Genomic DNA, 19304 nt, shown 5'->3' with positions numbered 1-19304 from the left:
TTTGAGTATTTTCAGTTTAAATAATTAATTCCATTCATAGCGTCCAAGGTCAGCATAAAACAACTTTTCTGAGTAATAACTAAGCAGAAACAAATCATAGATTGTTTATATCTTAATCAAAGATATAAACATCTATCCAGATATTTAACAGGTTCTGGAGAACTGCTCTGTGTTTGCTCTCGTTAACTCATTTGAAACTCAGAGCAGCCTTAGCCTAGACTAAAAATTAAACTAACATTTCAGAAAGTAACAGATGGGAAAAGGAGAGGTTTAAACACAAAGCTAAATGCCACTGCTGGAAATCAAGCACCACCAGAAAGAACAAAAAGCAATTTATTCAAAGGACTAAGTCCAGCTACTGAATGGCAAGAAACTCGTAAATCCTTCAGTACAACATTAAAAATTAAAACATCTGCTTTATTATAATTATTGCAAACACCCAGATTTAGTGCCAGCCGTTCTTTTTATGTATAAGGCCATCTTTCTAATCAACACAAACGCAGCCCTGCAGATGTGGCATCCACTCCAAAGTTTTTGTGCTGTTTCAAATCTTGCAGAATTTTGATACACTTGAGTTAATTTGTTGATGAATATTCTGGCTGCTGCTTTTCCTCCAGCTTCTCTCTGTGGCCATACTTTCATATGGGAGGTTTAATGTCAAATTAAGGTCAAATTTTTAGTCTTACAACAAAGCCAAAGATGGACATTTTGACATATATTTATCAATTGCAATATCATAAAATAAAATTAAAAGTAAAGCACAAAACATAAATTCTAATCTTGCTTACAACTGGCTAAATGGGAGAACATGAACTTGAAAAGATGCATGGAGGAAATAAAAGGAAAACTGGTGATTCAGAGTGAGCCTAATTCATCACAGGCATGTGTAGAATTGGCTGCAGTTCTAGCATTTAATTAGGACTCTTGTCCTCAGGAAAACAAATTGAAAAATATACTTAAGCCAATCCTTCAGTAGACAGGAAAATAAATGTAAAAATATCTTTAAAGTTTTTAACATTCAACTTTTATGTATAATTTAATAGGGCAAATAAAGCAATTTACATTGACATTTTGTTATACAAAATATTTTCTTTTAAAGCATTATGCTATTAATATTGTCATTAATTAACATTGTCAAATAAACTTATGATGTAGTTAGCTACCACCAGCCAGCCTCCTATCTTATTGAAATTTCTTTGAACATATCAAAATTAAAATACAGAACACAACTGGGATGATAAACCTTCAAAGGCTTTCCTTAGCCTGGAATATATCAGGAAAAGTACCAGGAGAGCTGCTCATCACCAAAATTCATTCAATACCTTTTACTCCAATCAAAAAAGGATGAGACTATTCTGAAAAAGAATAGCTTTTTTGGGTTTTTTATTTCAAAGAAGGATTTATTTGAAATTGTCCTTGTTTAAACCTATTTGCCTAAACCAAACTAAATACCTTTTCAGCTGTCCTAAAAATCTCAAGCCCCTCTTCAAATCTTTTCACTGTCTTTCTTTCATCCACTGCATTAGATTTCATCTCTGTGGATGAAATCCTATTCCTTACACGCACACACGTCCAGGTGCTCTCTTCAGTGTCAATAATCCACCTTTAACTCAGTCTGGGTGGTTTAATCCTTTCCACAGAACATTTCCTACCAACGTATAAATCTTGCTTATGTCCTTCTCTTACCCTGCATGTGCTGACCATACTCATCCCTTTCTTTCCAGTTTATTATTTCTCTTAAAAAAACCCCTTTCCTTCACTTCTCTCCAAAGAAATGCCAATCTAATAAAACAGTGAAGGTTTATAATAATGACTTTTATTAGAATCACCATTGTTTATATGGTTACACCTACCCTTTACAACTCTTTAGTCCACAAAACTCCTAAGAGCCATGGCTCAGACAGGAGCAATCAGTTGCATTTCTCACGCTATGAGATAGCCTTGGGTACTGCTGATCCAGTCATCCATCAAAGGTCCCAATTCATGTTGACATCAGCCACAACTTCCTGACCTTGCGCAGTGGGTTTACATCGAAGGATCACCTCTCAATTAATGCTTCATACTTTCTATGGCAGAAACTTGCTGAACCTTTTGACATGGAAAACAGATGCTGGACCTCACTGAAAAGAGTCATTGCATTTTAGGAACGATGTGTTCATACATTCCCACACTCCAAATAATTGGTAAGTCTGCCAGAAGTCTTCAGAAATCAGTCTGACAGGCACATGCTACTTTGTCAATGTACATGAATTTTCCTTACTACTATGCTCCAATTTACTCATGTGGTATGCAAGGTTCATCAACACCAGCTGCTCTCTACTTATCACAACATTAACAAGGCTCTTTCCAGACTTTGATCCAAAGAGTGGAGGCTAAGCAGCAAATCCATTTATGCAATGAACCAATTTCTGTCTAGTTATCTGTCCTCAGGTCTGCCACCACTGTTCCAGGCACAGCCAGTTGCACGAGAGCAAATGTGCTCAACATCATGTCTTGCCTGATGCCAATACTGGCTCCTGGAGGCAAAAGACCATATCAATTAATCTGTTTGTTTCAGCAGATGGATTGCGTGCTACTCTATCTTAGTATTCAAAGCAATTTTACTTTGCCTGCTTCACAGTTAACTCAGAAAATGTGTGCTGGTGGGTGATTTATTCTTGCATGTGACTGAATAACCTAACCCTTCATTTGAAAGAGGTTTTAGGCTGTTAATAGGGAATATGTTTTCTATATAATCAGAAATAATACCTTTTTTCTCCTTCATACTTAGGCTTCAGCTTACAGTGCATTGTGTTTCTTGATTGCATCTTTTGTATGCTGGTCTTTGTGAGACTTCACAGAGGAAACTGCTCTTTCTGTGAGGTGAGTCGCTATTCAATTACCAAAGAACAGTTTTGCTAAATAATATATGCATTTCTTGTTGCATAGCATTTTTTATTCAATAGTTAGTCTACATCAAAACACACAATCCTTTCTGTTATATCTGTTCTCATATTCAGTGCACATTAGTAACCCTTTCAGTGATAAATATTTTCCACAGCCACACACTCCTTGCTCACTCTGGCTGAGATTCTGCTGCCTTTCCTTTTGCGAGCACTGTAGGTAGTGTAGCAGCATGCAGTGTGTAACACCTACTCAGCTTTTTAGAGGACCTTCATTCTTTCAAGGGTTTGCAGATTTTCCTCCAAAGCTACATCTCATATCCAATATCCCTTGGGAAGCTGCTGCAGGGACTCCCAGAAGTTTTTCCCTTGGTGGAGTCCTTGCTGTCCACTTCACTTCATAGTGTGGTCTCTAAAAGATGTTTATTTCACTATCCATTACATTGAATGTGGGTCAGTTTAAAACAAATTGTTGTAACAACCAAACTGGAATGTAGTCAGCATTTAAAGGAGGGGGAAAAAACCCCAAGCAACCCAAACCCACTCCCCTTCATTCCTTCACACCCTCCCTACAACACCAAAACAAAAAAAACCAAAACCCAAAGAACCAAAACCAAACCAAAACCAACAACAAACATGTAAGAAGATTTGTTGGTACATGGAGCATCTATGCCAGGGGTGAGTGGCAGGTGAGTATGGTGGGAAAATGAAATGTGGTAGATGGCTTGGATGAGGAAGTCCATTTTCATTTATTGAATGAAAGTCCTTGCAGCTGAACAAGGTCTGTCCTCGAAAGTATTTCTGTGTCCAGAAAATATGAGGAAAATACATCTGCCTTTGTTATTCTGGTCCCCACACTGACCTTCTAAAATGAGATTTTCAAAATATCACACTTCTAAATGAGAATAAGACGTAGCAGCATAAAAAGGCTTCCTCTGTGACAGAGGGAGAAATGTAATGCATAAGAATTTACGAGTGCAAATTGGCAGTTCAAAATAAAATATAGCACATATACTTGAATTTCTAGCTTAGGAAAGGTTAAAACCCAAAATACCACCAACTTTTTCTAACAAATAGTTTTCATTTGCTACTCAGAGTGTCTTTTAGGAATTCTTCAGAACTGTCAAACAGTTATCTCCGTTGGCAAGTACCTTGCAAACATATCTTCACTACAAACTGGGATCCAAATGACATCTACTTCCCATTTTTGTCAAGTACCCAGACTGGCAAATTCCATAGAGATCAAGGAGGCAGACAATGTTTAAGATTATGTCGTTTCGGTGTGTGCACATATTTTCCTATTTGGTCCCAACAGATTTCCTACAAATCTCAATCTTAGAGCGTATCTGTTAATGAACCATAGGGTGAAACTCCCCTGCCGATCTTACAGCTATGAAGCAACAAACCCAGTCTGACACAGTGAATCATAATACTTAGCATCTGAAGAGGTAACTAAAAAGAGAGATGTAAAAGTCAGAATCACATTTACAGACATTTCCCCCTCCTGCTTCTCCAACTGCATCAAGAGTGAAATGATTTAAGGTCAAATTCTCACCAGGCAAAGCAGTGTATGCTCAGTGCAGCATGAAACCACCATCCTTATTATCACAGAACCCACTTAGAGTGAAAAAATGAAAAATTTCAGTAAGCACAGCTTTACCAGAAAAAGAAGAACTAATTCTAAGAACATTCATGGCTGAGTGGTGCTACTATAAAGATGGTGCCTCAACAGAAGCAATGCCTCCTTGGATCAGTTCATTGTCTCCCTTATCAGTTACTTCAAATATCTTGTTATTTACTGTCAAATATTACCATTTCTTTTCAGCCAACTAAAAATTAACTTAAGACTACTTCTTGCAACCAGTAAACACACTTACAAATAAAAAGTTTACCAATAAAACTCTCACAAACGTGAAAGTCATCATTATTCTGAGGGTTTACAAAGGAACCACTTTTGCTAATCGATTTTTACTATACTCTTGGCTATAATGGATTCACTGGCATTTTTTTTCCTTCTGTGAACTCTTTGCTCTCAATTCTTCCTGTGCTTCGTGGGATCTGTGTGGATGTGAAGAGCATGCACAGCCCCTGGCCAAGTGCTAATGTACACTGGCAGTATTCATGAAGGAAGCAATAAACTATGCCCACCAGCTTCCCCAGAGTCTGTTGCAGAAGTCATCATTTTTTTAATGTCAGCAGAAAATGGTGTTTTGGGCAGAGTAATAAATTCTTCAGTTTTGTGACTTAGGACTGAAACACACTTTATGAAGACTTTGGTCCACGTTCGAAATTTATACTCCATTTTTTTTCCACTTCAAATTTTCTGAAACTTTGGCATTTGAGAACAAAATTCATCTCCCCTCCTGATCTGATATTAGTCATTCATAATTGGTTGGAGTGCTCTAGAAGGAGCCTGGGCATTGTTGCACCTCTGTCTATGCCAAGGGCTGAAGAGAAGGGTTCTGGCTCTGACATTACCTGGCAAAAGATGACAAGCATCTGACTGTTCCACCACCAGTCTGAAATGTGCTGGAACATCTTGTTTGTGTCCTTCTCCAGACTGTTGGCTTGCCACCTCACACGCATCAACATTGGGATACCCAGCTGCTGTGCCATCTTGGGCCCCCAAGAGGACTGTCACACACCCCCAAGCTTAGGACCTTCATTTACACTCTCCAAGACCCATGCACTGCTTTCAGACGTGGATTAGCATCTCTGACTTGTACAAGGAAATAAAGCAATGCTCAAGCTCAGACACTGCAAACCCAAGATACCCAGTGAAGGTACCAGGATGTTTCAAAGGATCTGCTTCTTCAAATCCTTTCCTGTCTTGCTATGATCCACATCTTATGGTAAGAATGAGCAGCAGTAATATCCTCATTTCAATGGTTGCTCATTCAGGGGAATGGCCTTGTTAACAACTTATTTTTGCAGAAGATAACTATAATAAAGAAGCAGTGTAATTGAAACAAAAAAAAAAAGTGGTGTGATGCTTCCATGATTAAATAAGGTCATATGATTTAGAGTTAATCCATTCTCCCTAGAACACCTTCTCAAAGCTAATAGATTAATTTATATGTCCAGAAGTTTATTTTGCCTTATATGATCTGTGGATGCTGGTGGTTTTATTTGATTGTTAGCTTTTTAAGTGAGAATTTAGGGTATTTAAATAAAACATGATATTTTTTCTAGGAGAAAAATGATTTTACTTTAAAGATTAACCTGAAACACTTTTCTACTCTTTCATTTTCATGAAGGGGTCAGAGAGTCAGGCTCATTTGTAAGGTAATCCTGGACAAAAGAGGAATCCCAGAGGTTTAATTCAGTCTTTTCTTAACATCACTGGTAGTCGGACCAAGCCCTGTCCTAGATGAGCCATGGAAGCAGACCCTCACATTCTTGTGCCTCCAACAAAAGCCTTAATACAAGAGAATCAGCATCAGAGTATCACAGCAGTGACTTGAGCATATAGAAATCCTGGATGCAGCTGGAGATATGTATAAGAACAAAAGACACAATGTAAATTAGTGACTGTTGTGCAAAGCACCTACGGGGACTTGTCCTTCAGTGAATGCCGTTTCTGTGGTTCACGCAGTGATATTCATAAAATATTCTGAAGGTTATGAAAGGGCCAGCATTTTTCCTGTTGTTTTATCTTGCTTTCACATGATTAATTACTGCCTACCTGTTAGAATGTTGGAGTGGCAGCAGCTCCCGAGGGAAGCCAACCTCAACTGGTTGAATAAGAACTTTCCCAGACTGTGGCAAAGTGGAAGCAAATTGTATCTACAGCAAAAGTGCCTTCTGACATACCATCCACTTTCAGACTGAAGAATTTTGCCTGCTTCCTCCTCCTGTGAAGTGTCAGGCTGCCCCCTCAGAAAATGTGGATAGTAATTAGGGCAAAACCTAAGCAGAAATTGTCCTGTGCTGAGTCAATACCACTCCACTCAGGAAACCTTGTAACCCCCCAGCTGCAGCGCTGGCTCTGTGAGGACGAGAGGGATAAGGTGACCTGTAATCTCCACCTCAGTGCACTGCTGCAGCTTGCAGGGCTGGATGGCACTGGGCAGCCATGGTTACACAAGTGTGGGTGTCCCTGTACGTCACCTCAAAGGCTTCTCGCAGGGCTGGCATGAGAGGCTGCCCAGACTCAGATTTCTCTTTGTGGGCTCAGCTGCCTGATCTCACATGGGAGAGGAATGTAGCCAGGGCAGTAAAATGACTTGTGTTGACATGGTAGTATTGCTAATAATATCTGAACATGTGTGTATGATTTTCAAGAGAAAAAAGAGAGAGCCTTTGGAGGCCAGACATATTTTACAGGTACTGCTAATTTCCTTCAGAATTACACAGTAATGGCAGTACCTTTTTTATTGCTTTGAAGATACTTATCTTAATACCACTAATTCTTACATAATGATTTTTTTATTGAAAAAGTGTTTGTCTAAGAATCAACACCATGTATTATTAAACACTAAGACTACTCAACTTTTAATTATAATACTGCATTGATTAAATTAACTCATTGATTTTTTTTTCTCAGTGTTTGTATCTAGAATCTTGGCCCTCTGTTGTTATATTTTTATCCAATTATTAAACCACATGTGCATGTATACATGTATGTTTACATGTAACAATTAATTGATTAGAATTGCTGCAATTAACAGTCTACAGTGATGGCCCACAGAAAGGAAACAAACATCAGTTCCACATCATGAAAGCAGTCACTTAAAATAACAAGATAAACAAAGGACAGGTCAACTGCTGACCAAATTAAGCACCTCAGAATGATCAATGCAGACAAACCAGTGACATAAGCTATCCCTAAAGCAGTCTCGGAAGAAGTCAGACAAGCCAGAGCAAAAGCCACTCTTTTGAAACATTTCATAAATATCAACACTCCACTCTCCTAAGAAAAAGAAACAAACAAGAAGACAGCAACAACTGGCTGAACACTGTGTTTTCTAGAAGCAGCTTAATTATATCAACTTTGGATAAATGTTATGAATAACAACATTGACAGTATCAATCATTGCTAGAGTTTCTTTTGTGCATTTTACACCAAGAATAAGCTTTCTAACATTGACCACAGTGAGAACTTGCTGCTCAAATCCATCTTCCCAGTTAAAAAAATGTGAAGTCAGACGTGAGAAGAAGAAAATAAAATGCTTGCAATATCCTCATGTTTCTCCTGGTGGAGAAATGCATTACAGACCCCAGTGGCAGGCAATTTCTGCCTGAGGATTTTTACTGACAGCGAATGCATTTATTGATTACCACCACGTGAAGCTCAACAAAAGATCTAATAACAGACTACTCAACATGTAGCCTGGGGATCTATCTGGATGCTTAAAAATCTAGTACAGGAGTTTGGAAAGGATTTGTCAGGGCTCTTGGCTACTTCTGGCGCTGTGGGACCAAGTTCTGCCATGGTGGCAATGCCTGGCCCTGCCTGCCCCTTCCTGGCTTGGCGGTATTGCTTCCCTCATCTCCCAGCTTGCCTTCCCCTGGCGAGGAGCCCAGCTTTTGCTGCTCCCCTACAGAGTTGTGTAGGAGATGATTTTAAAACATCTCTTTTAAATGTCAAAGCACTTTCCCCAGCTGAACATGTTACATAGTAATGGGTTATTTCTTGGCCCTTGGTTCAAGGCCAGACAGTACATTTTATGCTAGCTGTGGGAAAAGGAGCGAGAATTTTTTTCGTGCCTTTTTTCCATTCTGTTTTGTTCTGTAAGCAAAGCAATTACAGTCATGCACCAAAAAAGACTTTCCAGCTGTGGAAAGTCCCACAGGAGAAATTTTGAGGAAAAAACTGCCTCTAGAGTATTCTGCTAGAGGGTTCATCTCTGCTCAGTGCACTGCCAACGCAGATAACTGACCCTGCATGGAAAGCGCTACAGCACTGAACTGCAGATGTGACAGCTGGAAGGATACAACAACATTTGTGACATTCATATGCCATCAAACAACTGACCCTCAGGAACCTTACCTGTCTCTGTATCTCCAGTGGAAACATGATACCAGGCCTGGTCACTCCTCAAGGTAGATCTCAAGGAGGTCCAAATATATGAGGGAAAAACACATGGTGCTCAAATGGTAGAAAAGTCCTAAAGTTATTTCCAAGAAATCCATTAAATGCTCAAGATGTATTAGGCTTCTGACAGCAGCTAGCCACATCTTGGTGAAATAGAACTGCAGCTGCTAGAATATCAGGACTGTGTGATTTACAAAATGATCTCTGGGATGTCCTAGCCTTGTGTTCAATATTGATTCACTTTCTGTGTCCTGGCCAAAGAGCAGTGTTCAGAGTAACATGTGATGCGCTTTTCTGAAGGCTCCTTATCATGGGACTAGGCCTACTCTTAATTAGGATGTTTTCAGTAGGATTTTCCCAAAGCCTCTGTCAAAATATCTCGGCACTGCTCTCAATAACAATTAGAGATATTTTTCCATGCATATACAGATATGATATGATATAGATATGTATGAACAAATACAGATACGTCATCCAAATTTCTGGTGCCTTTATCTTTGGTATAGACTGCAACACCTTGTGATAGTGTTAGATAGGAGTAATTTGCTACTCAACTCTTCACCTTATGCTTGCACCCATGTCCCTCATCTGTGGAACCAGCCATGGACAGCATTACGAGTTTCAAACCACTCAACAGATTCTAGCAGCTCCCATCCCTTCCAAAAACCCAATTTGGCAGAATTATGTTTTCTTCCTCCTCTCCAACTGTGCAATTCACACACACTCACAACTTGCCTTACCTCAAAACCTCCTGATGTGAAGGCTGGATTCAGTCCAGAAGCAACAGGACAAGAAAGAGTTACTGACCAAAGTGCAATTTTACTCCAAGTTTTCTACATCCCTTAAGTCCACTCTGAAACTATATATCCTCTTATTCAGTAAAGGACAGTGCTAGAGGCAGTGGGATACCAGCAAGAGGAGAGGAAAGGCAGGAGTGGGCAATGGCACGATGGATGCAATGAAACGTCCTAGCTCCCACCTTTCCTTTCTGGCTCCAGACATAGCTTCAAAACCTCTGAGGCAGCAGGAAAAATTGTCCAGCAGTAATTTTCAAGGGAAATACAATTAGTGCATTAAGATTATTTCATGAAATGGTTTCTTTTTCTCCATCACAAGAGTGCCATCTTTGACTGCTACTAAAAAGGACTGTAAACTCCACAGGGGACAGGCTGAAAAACACCACTAAGGGTTACTTGATGGCTGGTTTTCTGCACAGAAGCTCTGCTGCAGTCCCGTGTCTTTGAGTAAAGCACGTGCACCGCTATCAGACGCTTAACCTTTCAGAAATGCTGTGGAGAAAGAGGGGCTGCCACTAGGATGTCGGATGTGCAAGCACTTTTCTGCATCCCAGGGATACGGAGGACATTTTTCATTGGTTTTTTCTCCTTTTGGTTTTTTCCCAAACCAAACTGCAGAGTATTTTTAACTCCTTTAATTTGAGCTGGCAGTATGAGCACTTTTTAGTTTACCTAACTTTGACATTAGTGCCTAAGTCCACATCACTTATTAACAGCAACAAAAGCCTAAGGCAACCTTAGAGGCTAAGACATTTAACAAAGAGAATATTACATCAAATCTGTGTTGTCTTAAGGTACATTTGCTCCTGAGTTCACTCCAAAGTTACACCACTGGCTTTCTAGAAGCAGTATCAATTTCTAAGAATTAAAAAATGTCTAGTGGAAAGAAAGTTTCAAACTTTGTATGGGAGTTCTAAACATTTTAAGGGAAGGCTTCAAGTGAGTATGTTCTTACAAAGAACAAAACTCCATTCTAGTCAGACCCTACCTGGAGTGCTGCATCCAGCCCTAGGGTCCCCAGCAAAAGAAGGACATCCACCTGTTGGAGCCAGTCCACAGGAGGCCACTGATTTGGTTAGAGGGATGGAGCACCTCTCCTATGAGAAAAAGCTGGGAGAGTTGAGATTGTTCAGCCTGGAAAAGAGGAGGCTTGGGGTGATCTAACTGCAGCCTTCCAGCACCTGAAGGGAGCCTAGAAGAAAGATGGAGAGAGACTATTTACAAGGGCCTGTAGGGACAGGACAAGGGGGAATCGCTTTAAACTGAAAGAGGGTAGCTTTAGATTAGATATTGGAAAGAAATTCTTTACTGTGAGGGTGGTAAGATATTGGAACAGTTTGCCCAGAGAGAGAAGCTGTGGGTGCCCCATCCTTGGAAGTGTTTAAGGCCAGGTTGGATGTTGCTCTGAGCAACCTGGCCTAGTGAAAGGTGTCCTTGCCCATGGCTAAGGGGTTAGAATGAGACATCCTTGAGGTCTGTTCCAACACAAATCATCCTATGATTCCATGATAATGGCTTTCTTCACACTACAGCTATCAAAACCATGATTATTTTTCTGTTGATAATTCTTTTTCACAGAAATGTTGGAAGAATCATGGACAAAACTGTTTGACGAAGTTCATTTGTAGATACTGTCATTATAAATACCTGTTCATCTGCCCTTTATAGAATGCTACATACTAACTTTTTCTGGGACTGGCATCTGAATCTGAGCTTTCTTCAGCAACACTGCAAGATTTTGACATGGCTTTTTGAGTGATCAGTTTATCTTGTAAGAACTTTCAAAGTAAGATCTATTAAATCAGCTACTCCAACTTATTATAGATACTTACCACCTCTTCTTCTGATGAAACACCAAAACAGTTGCACTTTAGAGGAGAAAAAAGGAATTCCAGCAGAAAGAACATGAAAGCAGAAGACAAGCTGTCCTCAGATACAGCCATCTGTGATTGGCACAAAACCTTGGTATTTAGTATATTTAATACAGTTGTATTTTAACTTAGAGCATATATTTATATTTACTTAAACATTAGTAATTTTAAACCATATCTTTTTTTAATCATTATTTAGTATACTTATTTAGCACAAGACACAAAACCTTTGTATTTCTGAGCTACAATGAAAACCATGACACTTTGTTACATATTTCCCATCACAATTAAAGTAAAACATGAGTAACCTTCCTGCAAACTAATGTCAAAGAATCCATCCATCCGTCCATCCATCCACCCATCCATCCATCCATCCACAGGTCCCTGCCAGAGTGAGTTAGCCCTTTCACTGGTCTGATGTTACAAATCCATTAAGTGGAAGGGCTCAGATAAACTAAATGACAGGTAGTTATATAACCTGAAGGGCAAAGAACGGGAACTCCCCACACAGCTGTTTATGACTGGCAACAGTGACTGTAGGAATTCACTGATTCTTACCCTACAGAGCTTTGAGATTCAGAAGAGGGAGAGGAAAAGAGAGTGAGGAGCAGGTTGCATGCCTTGCACACACTGCTGGGTACAAGAGTATACTCAAGTGGTTGCCAGGGAACCATTAGAGTACTGTAGATCCACGTTTTTGCTTGGATTATGATTAGTGTTCACATAAGACCTGTTGCTAAAACAAAGAAAATTATTTGCAGCCAGTGGGAGGCAAAGAAAGGGGCTTGGGCTTTGCCTATACCTTGGACTAAGACTCTAAAGCCCTTTGCTTACTTACAGAATGTCATATTAAAAGGCTTTCTGTAAGACAAGAAATTTGTAAGAGTTAACTTCTGTGGAATTAAAAAATGCTAGAAATAAAATCCTTTTACCAAAGATGGAGACCACTTTTCAATGCAACTGTTGATTAATGACCTGTTTCAATCAAATATTTAGGTCATTCTTGTCTAAACTGCATAAAGATAGGAAAAGACTTATTAAAAGAGCTCTCTGTGTTTCTTGGCAACAGATGGTTTGGTTTGTCAGAGTGAAACGCATTTTCATAGGACCTCTGATGGAGCTTAGCAGGAAGGTGATACACACAAAAGTAATTTGACTTGGCAGTCTGAACTAAAAGGTTGCAGAGTGATGAATTATAACAGTACATATCTATATTTATATAAAATTTATATTATTTGTGTAGTACCTTTTAAAAATAGTAGCACTTCTAGATTTTCCGAAACAGAACCCTAAGAACTTACAGTACCCCTGGAAAGGCAATCCAGTGCTGTACCAAAGTGGTCTACAGGGACTTAGACCTGAAAGGAGTCAACCTTCCCATAGGCTGAAAGATACTCTTGGCTTTTTAATTACCTGAAATTCTGGGACAATACAGGGCACAAATGCATGCTTCCTATGTATTTCCTCCTCCCAGTTCTTGAATGAATAAATGGCGAAAATCTTCCAAATGCTACGAACACAAGAGTTCACTGCCCTTTCCATGCTAATGATACGGTAATTGCATGGTGTAGTATGGCAAAGAGCACAACATGTGATCATGGCTATGAACACTGTGTGAGCACAGACACAACCCTACACACGGCCACAGCAGCAAGTCTTTGAAAATGAATCATTAATTATATAATATATACTCCAGATACGTCACTTTCAGGTACTGGAATATAAATATTCAAGTGGCGTTACAAGGCCTTATGATCTCCCACATCTATCAGTGGCTCATTCCAAGAGCAGAGGACTTTGAAAGAAATCAAACCTTTCATTACGGAGGGGAACTCAGCACTAGACGGTCCTTGGGTCTCTCCCAACAATGGACCTTAACAAACAGACATCACACAGTAGGTGGAGAGACAACAGCCAAAACCATGTGTTACACCAGTCTTTCAGATTTTCTAAGTTGTGGCTGGAGATGTTCACCAAATGCAACCTCTGTTGAAGGCTTCCTTTCATCTGACTTTAGGACCTTGCTTTTTAGCTCAGCTAGGCAGTTCTAGCAATAAAAAGCCAAAACCTACAAGCAGCTTCTCTGGTCACTGAAATTTTGGGGTCAGGTCTGTTTTTGAGGTGAATTTGCTTCAGCTGAGTCACTCAAGGGAGGAATTGCCTCCTTGCACACCAGCAAGTCTCTTCCTCATAATAACAACTGAGCTGCCAAAGCTTTTTGTAATCTTAAAGCCATCAGCAGATTTTTCAGAGGAGATGTCAGACCCCCTGGATTCCAGCAAACCCTCCTCTGTAATTTTATCTGTGTGCAAAAAGCACAAGAGTGCAGTCCAGTTGAGGGCTGAGGGCACCACAGTATGACACACAATGCTGCAATTCCTTGGCAGAGCCCTGGCTTGGGGGATTGATTTTGGACTCCTAAGGCAAACTGAATGCAGAAAAAAAATGCATTTGGGGTCAATCCAAATGTTTCCCTCATCAATATTTTGAAGGGATTTTCCCCTTCTTAAACACCTTATCTCAGAGGCACTACCACCGTCACTGATGGACTTGGCCACGGCCAGCAGTGGGTCTGTCTTGGAGCTGGCTGCTCCATTGGACATAGGGGTAGCTTCTAGCAGCTTCTCACAGAAGTCACCTCTTTAGCCCCCCCAGCTACCAAAACCTTGTCACACAAACACAACACAGATAAATAAACTTTACATCTGAAACATTTTCACCAAACTTGTGAAAACTAGTCTGACTTGTGCACTAATGCTGATTTTCTATAAACACATTCAAAATTTAAATTTTTAAAGTTTAGGGTTTTTCCACTACGTCAGAAAAGATGTTGATGCTTTCTCCCCCAGAGAAACCAAAGTATAATTTGTGTGTTATGTAAATTAATAACAAATTACATAACTAGTAGAAGTAGCTTTATGTTACAGTTTGGGAAGGAAGCAGGAAATACTGATACCTCAGGGGAAATGCAAATAAAAAAATGTAATTAGTCATATTCATTTCTGGCCAAAATATTAGATTTTTTATCTACACACTTATTAAAAGTTTTACTAAGTGACAAAAACTAGCAAAGACTTTCTAGTTGTAACCAGGATATAGCAATAACGATGTTTGCCTGTTGCACATCCTACATGCATTTTCTGAAGTGCTGAGGAGACTTTGTGATGAGTCTCAAGTCAGGTCTCAGGAGATGAAGCAACTTTTGAAAATCCAGGATCCATTCTTGAGCCACTCTGTTCTGCAGCATTACTCTGATTGCTTTGTGATGTCTGATGTGGGTGTGTGATCAACTCACAGCAAGGGAACAGAAGGTCTTTCTTAAAAAAAAGAAAAAGGGAATATTGTTCAAAACTGCCTTTTTTCAGTGAAGATGCACGGCACTCTACAACTGGCTTCTGCTTGTACTCAGTGCCACTCATGGCTTCTCCAAGAATTTAATGTCATCTGAATGTAAGAAACCATTGCAGAAGTAAACCTTGCTGGCCACCACAGAGAGTTTCAGACATCTCCTGCTAGTGATGTACCAAAGTGCAGGTTGGCTATGCTTCAGAGCTGATCTCCTGCACACCTTTCTGCACTTCTGCAGACTGCAGCCACCAACACAAGCCCATGGTCTGGCTGCACGGAGCACCTGGGACTTTCTTCTTGTGCTGGAAGGTCTTTCAGACACAGTGTAGAGCTACCAAAACCTCTGCAGCCACCAGCAGAGGTGTGACAGTCCTGGACACATGCTGGAGATGTTTCTCAGTCTGTGGGGAGAGCTGGGAGTGTTTGTGGCAGAGCTGGCAAACAGCTTACACTCACAGAATATTTTCAGAGTTAATCTCTTTCTGAATCTGGCACTGATAGATTTCTCAATTTTCATGTATTTTCATGTAGATTAAGACAGTCTTAAGCAACTGTTTTAGTCTGTAACAAATGCCATGAAGATAAACTCCCTGTAGGAATACTGGTTGGTAGGATCTGCCCAGCAAATGATCTTTAGTTTTTCCTTACTCAAAGACTACAGGTCCACTTACCTGCTAAGTCTTCATCAGACCTGGATGGTACCACTTTACAGACTTTTATTTGTTTATAGAAACACATGTTGATACATCTTCCCAGCTTCATTTTTCTTCCTATACTTCTTTCACAGACTTTTTTTCAAACTGAAGCAAATGCACTGAATGCAAAGGCAACCTGTGTAATTGTAATTACTGTATTTAGTTATACTATGAAAAAATACACACTTTCAGTGTTTTCATCAATATTAAAAACATACATATGTTTTGCTATTGGAAAGAAGTCAAATATGAATGTATTCATGGTGTACTTCAGGGCTAAACATCAAAATGTCTAAGACTAGTCCAGGCATTCAGAAACTGATGCATTATTTCATCTTTATTTTTCAGAAATAAAAACCCAGCCTTAATAAATGCAAAATAATGAGTGCCCCTCCAGCATTTCTTGAAAAGTTCTTGAATAGAATAATCAGATTGAATTTATCTGTTTGAAGAAAGTAAAATTCCCCCCATGTGAGCAGAAGCTAAGGGGGGTTTTCAGTCAGTATTATAGAATTTCCAAACTACCAAGAAATGGTATCCTTACTAAATAACTCTCCAGTTTTTCCATGAACTTGGACCAAAATCCACAGTTAATAGTCACTCTTTCCCCAACCCATACCTCTGGGCAGCAGTACTAAAATGTACTAATTTGAGCTAACTGCTACAGGATTTCATGAAGAGAAGTTTTTTTTTTCCTTCTTTTGGTGGGCTATTTTAAGGTGTCAATTCAAATTTTTGGCACTACATCAAATCTTTCTGCAGAAAAGCTGTTTCTATTCTCCACAGGGCTGTTAAATGTAGAAGTAATACACTTCATTCTCCACAAATTGTAATTTTTCCATTATCCTATTACTATAATTTTCCACCATGCTCTTGACAGCCTTCTTGGCTCTGCCTTACCAGAAGAAAGGGGTTTATTCATTTGTTTAGTCTTGATAACTTTTTCACCACAAAGCAGGTGGCAGCCTTTGGTACACACAGCTTGCTTTGCAGCACAAAAGAGAAGAGCAGTAGCTGTGGCTGCACTGTGAACACATCTATAGTTCACAGCTCTATAAATCATGGGAAGAATAAATCTAATAACTGCAGCAATTATAACAACAGCAATGATGTGTGCAGTGACATTTTACAACGCAGGAAGGTTTTCAGACCAACTTCAACTCCAAGCATCCCTGTGTGATAAAAAATTCCCCTGGATGGTCCCTGTCTGAAATGTCCTATGAGGATGAATAAAGACCCATACTTTTTTTCACAAAGGCTGCCATCTTACTGCAACAAATCCCTCTATCAGCATGTCTCTCTGGAAAATAAAGTGTTGCTAAATGGCATTCACACTTCATAAGCTCAGAAAACTGAGACTGTTAAGTAATGCACCAATATAAAGCAATTCACTAGGAAAATGCGCAATGCAACAAATCTGTTCTCCCAGTTTTAGATGCTCCATCTCTCCTTTGTGCCTTACTCCAAGGTCTAAACTGCAGTGGTACTTCAGGTAGTCCCATTTGGAGCAAGGCGCTCAGGGAAAGTGAAGACTGCTGACCTGAGCTGCACAGGATTCAGGCTGTGTCCAGCAATATTTCCTCTGCAGCACAAGTCATTCTTATTGTGTCAGCTCAGGACATTGGGAAAGCAGAATATTTAGAAATGGGATATCATGTCCAACTTACCATCATAATTGTTTGGGAGGAGAGAGACAACTGCTGTGCTTTTTCTGCTTAGCCAGGAATGAACCTGCCATTTCGGATTTTAAAACTAATTAATCATGGCTCCAATCAGTTTTGATCACTAAGCAAGTCTTTCATTCCATTCTATCCTTTGTATAGCTTTATTAAAAGCAAGAGTCAGATTTTTAAGATCTGTTGGTTGGATGTTTGGTTTTGAGAGCTATTGTCTTCCAGAAACAGCTGTTTCAGAGGTCAACGTGTGCTGGCAAAGGCGAGCACAGCAAAACTCCCAGGCAGTGAACTGCAGCATCTGCCCTGGGGAGGTGGCTGCTCTCCTCATGGAGCACGAGATCATTCTATCATTGTTTCATTCAGCTTTCCAGTCTTAGAGAAAGCTTCAAGTTGCTGACTTAAAAGAGGGGATCCCTTGCCAGAAAGCATTGAGAGAGATTACAGGAGAGACTGGACTCTCAGCAAGGCAGCTTGAAGGATATTTGCTGAACTTCCTACAATCACAGCTAGTCTTGTGCTAGGAGAAGGTTTTAATGTGTTTTCTTGCCCCTGCACATGCACAGGATTCAGAGCAGCTGGCAGGATTAAACACTTACCATTCCTTTCCTGCTGCACCAACAGTTTTTGCCATCTGTATGTTAATAGCCTTAGCTTTATAACATTCAGTGTTATAATTGTCTCTGGGAGCTGAAAGATGACTGAAACATAAGCGTTCATAAAATGAGCATTTTCCAAGTCACTGTGCCATGAAAGAGTCACTTCAGCTCACTGGGGAAAAAAAAGATACCAGTTCAGAACTCCAGGTGAACTCGAAAACAAAGGAGAAAAGAAGATCATACAATTAGGTTGCAAATGTCTCATTCTGTTCTGTTGAATCAGTGCTTCAGTGGGACAAACGGCTCAAAACTGCGCTAGAAAGCCCCAGAAGAAACCCAAATCCACTCCAGACTCAGTTTATACCCATACTAAGCCTGACAAGAGCTTGCCTGAGCAATTAGTCCAGGTGCCTATTAAGCAGGTGGCTGCCTTGTAGGTCCTGCAACGGTGAAAGCCTGTTAGCCTACCTTGAACACCAGGTGTCAGTGGAAATAGCTGCATGGAGAGGCCGACAGCTCCACACAGACTTGCAGGGTGAATGGAAATACTTAAGTTCACCTCATTTGCAGCATGGCACAGCTGAGTTCAAGTCAGTCCTCAACTCTTGAAGCCTTGAAATAACCATGCAAAATTGTAGGGTAGTTATTAACACTGCTGGGAGAAGTAATGCTGTCAGAACCTCTCAACAGGTTCATCTGTTCTTTTCTTGATCTTCTTCTTGCTTTGAGAAGGCTGATGATAAACAGAGGGTTATACTCTTTTGCCTACTGAGAGATCCTGTGTATTGAAGCTGCAACTCAATCATCTGGGAAGCTTTTCAGAAATCTTCAGCACTGCAGCAAAATTTAGCGTGGATTAGCTTCCAGCTGGGAAAATAATAGGTAGAAGTTTTGTGTCTTTATTCATGGGAGAACAAGTACATGGATATTTATATACAAAATGGTATCAATTTCTTCTCTGTGTATAAATAATTGTTGATAACTTGATGTAGGGGAAGATGGTAATGATTTTGAAACTCAGGCCTGTACCTGCAACATTGTATGCCTAAATCTTTTTGCCTCATACATATATTTAGCCTTACTCCTTCAACCCAGAAGAGCAGAGAAATGACTACACTGAGCCTTCTTATCTGAAAATTTATTTCTAGGTTGCTGCAGCATTTCCAGCACCTAAAGTTAGAAAGAGAAACAAAAGCTTGGTGTTTAAATTCCATAGCGTGTTACAGTCTGTTTAAATCACTGCAGATCAAAACCCTATGTAGCCACTGCGAATTATGCTGGAAATGAGCAAAACCTGTGATTGTCTTGCTCAGAAATTTAAAGTGATGCCAGTAATAGTTTCACAGTGTTTTGGCTCAATCTGAGCATGCTTAAAATGAAATTATGCACCTGGTACTGTTAC

At 39.9% G+C, this 19304-nt stretch overlaps 1 long non-coding RNA gene across 3 annotated transcripts in view; it reads left to right on the top strand.

Annotated features, from left to right (window-relative positions):
- LOC125326538 overlaps window positions 1–19304 on the top strand; it is a 109434-nt gene that overhangs the window by 73865 nt on the left and 16265 nt on the right. For all 3 annotated transcript variants that reach the window (XR_007203881.1, XR_007203880.1, XR_007203879.1), the window contains 2 exons: window positions 2076–2183; window positions 2771–2862. This is a non-coding gene — a long non-coding RNA (uncharacterized LOC125326538). The remainder of the gene's footprint in view (window positions 1–2075; window positions 2184–2770; window positions 2863–19304) is intronic.

This window comes from Corvus hawaiiensis, chromosome 5 (assembly GCF_020740725.1).
Source record: "Corvus hawaiiensis isolate bCorHaw1 chromosome 5, bCorHaw1.pri.cur, whole genome shotgun sequence".
Classification (NCBI taxonomy): domain Eukaryota; kingdom Metazoa; phylum Chordata; class Aves; order Passeriformes; family Corvidae; genus Corvus; species Corvus hawaiiensis.
Note: the sequence above shows the minus strand (reverse complement) of the source record. Positions and strands in the feature narration are given on the sequence as shown.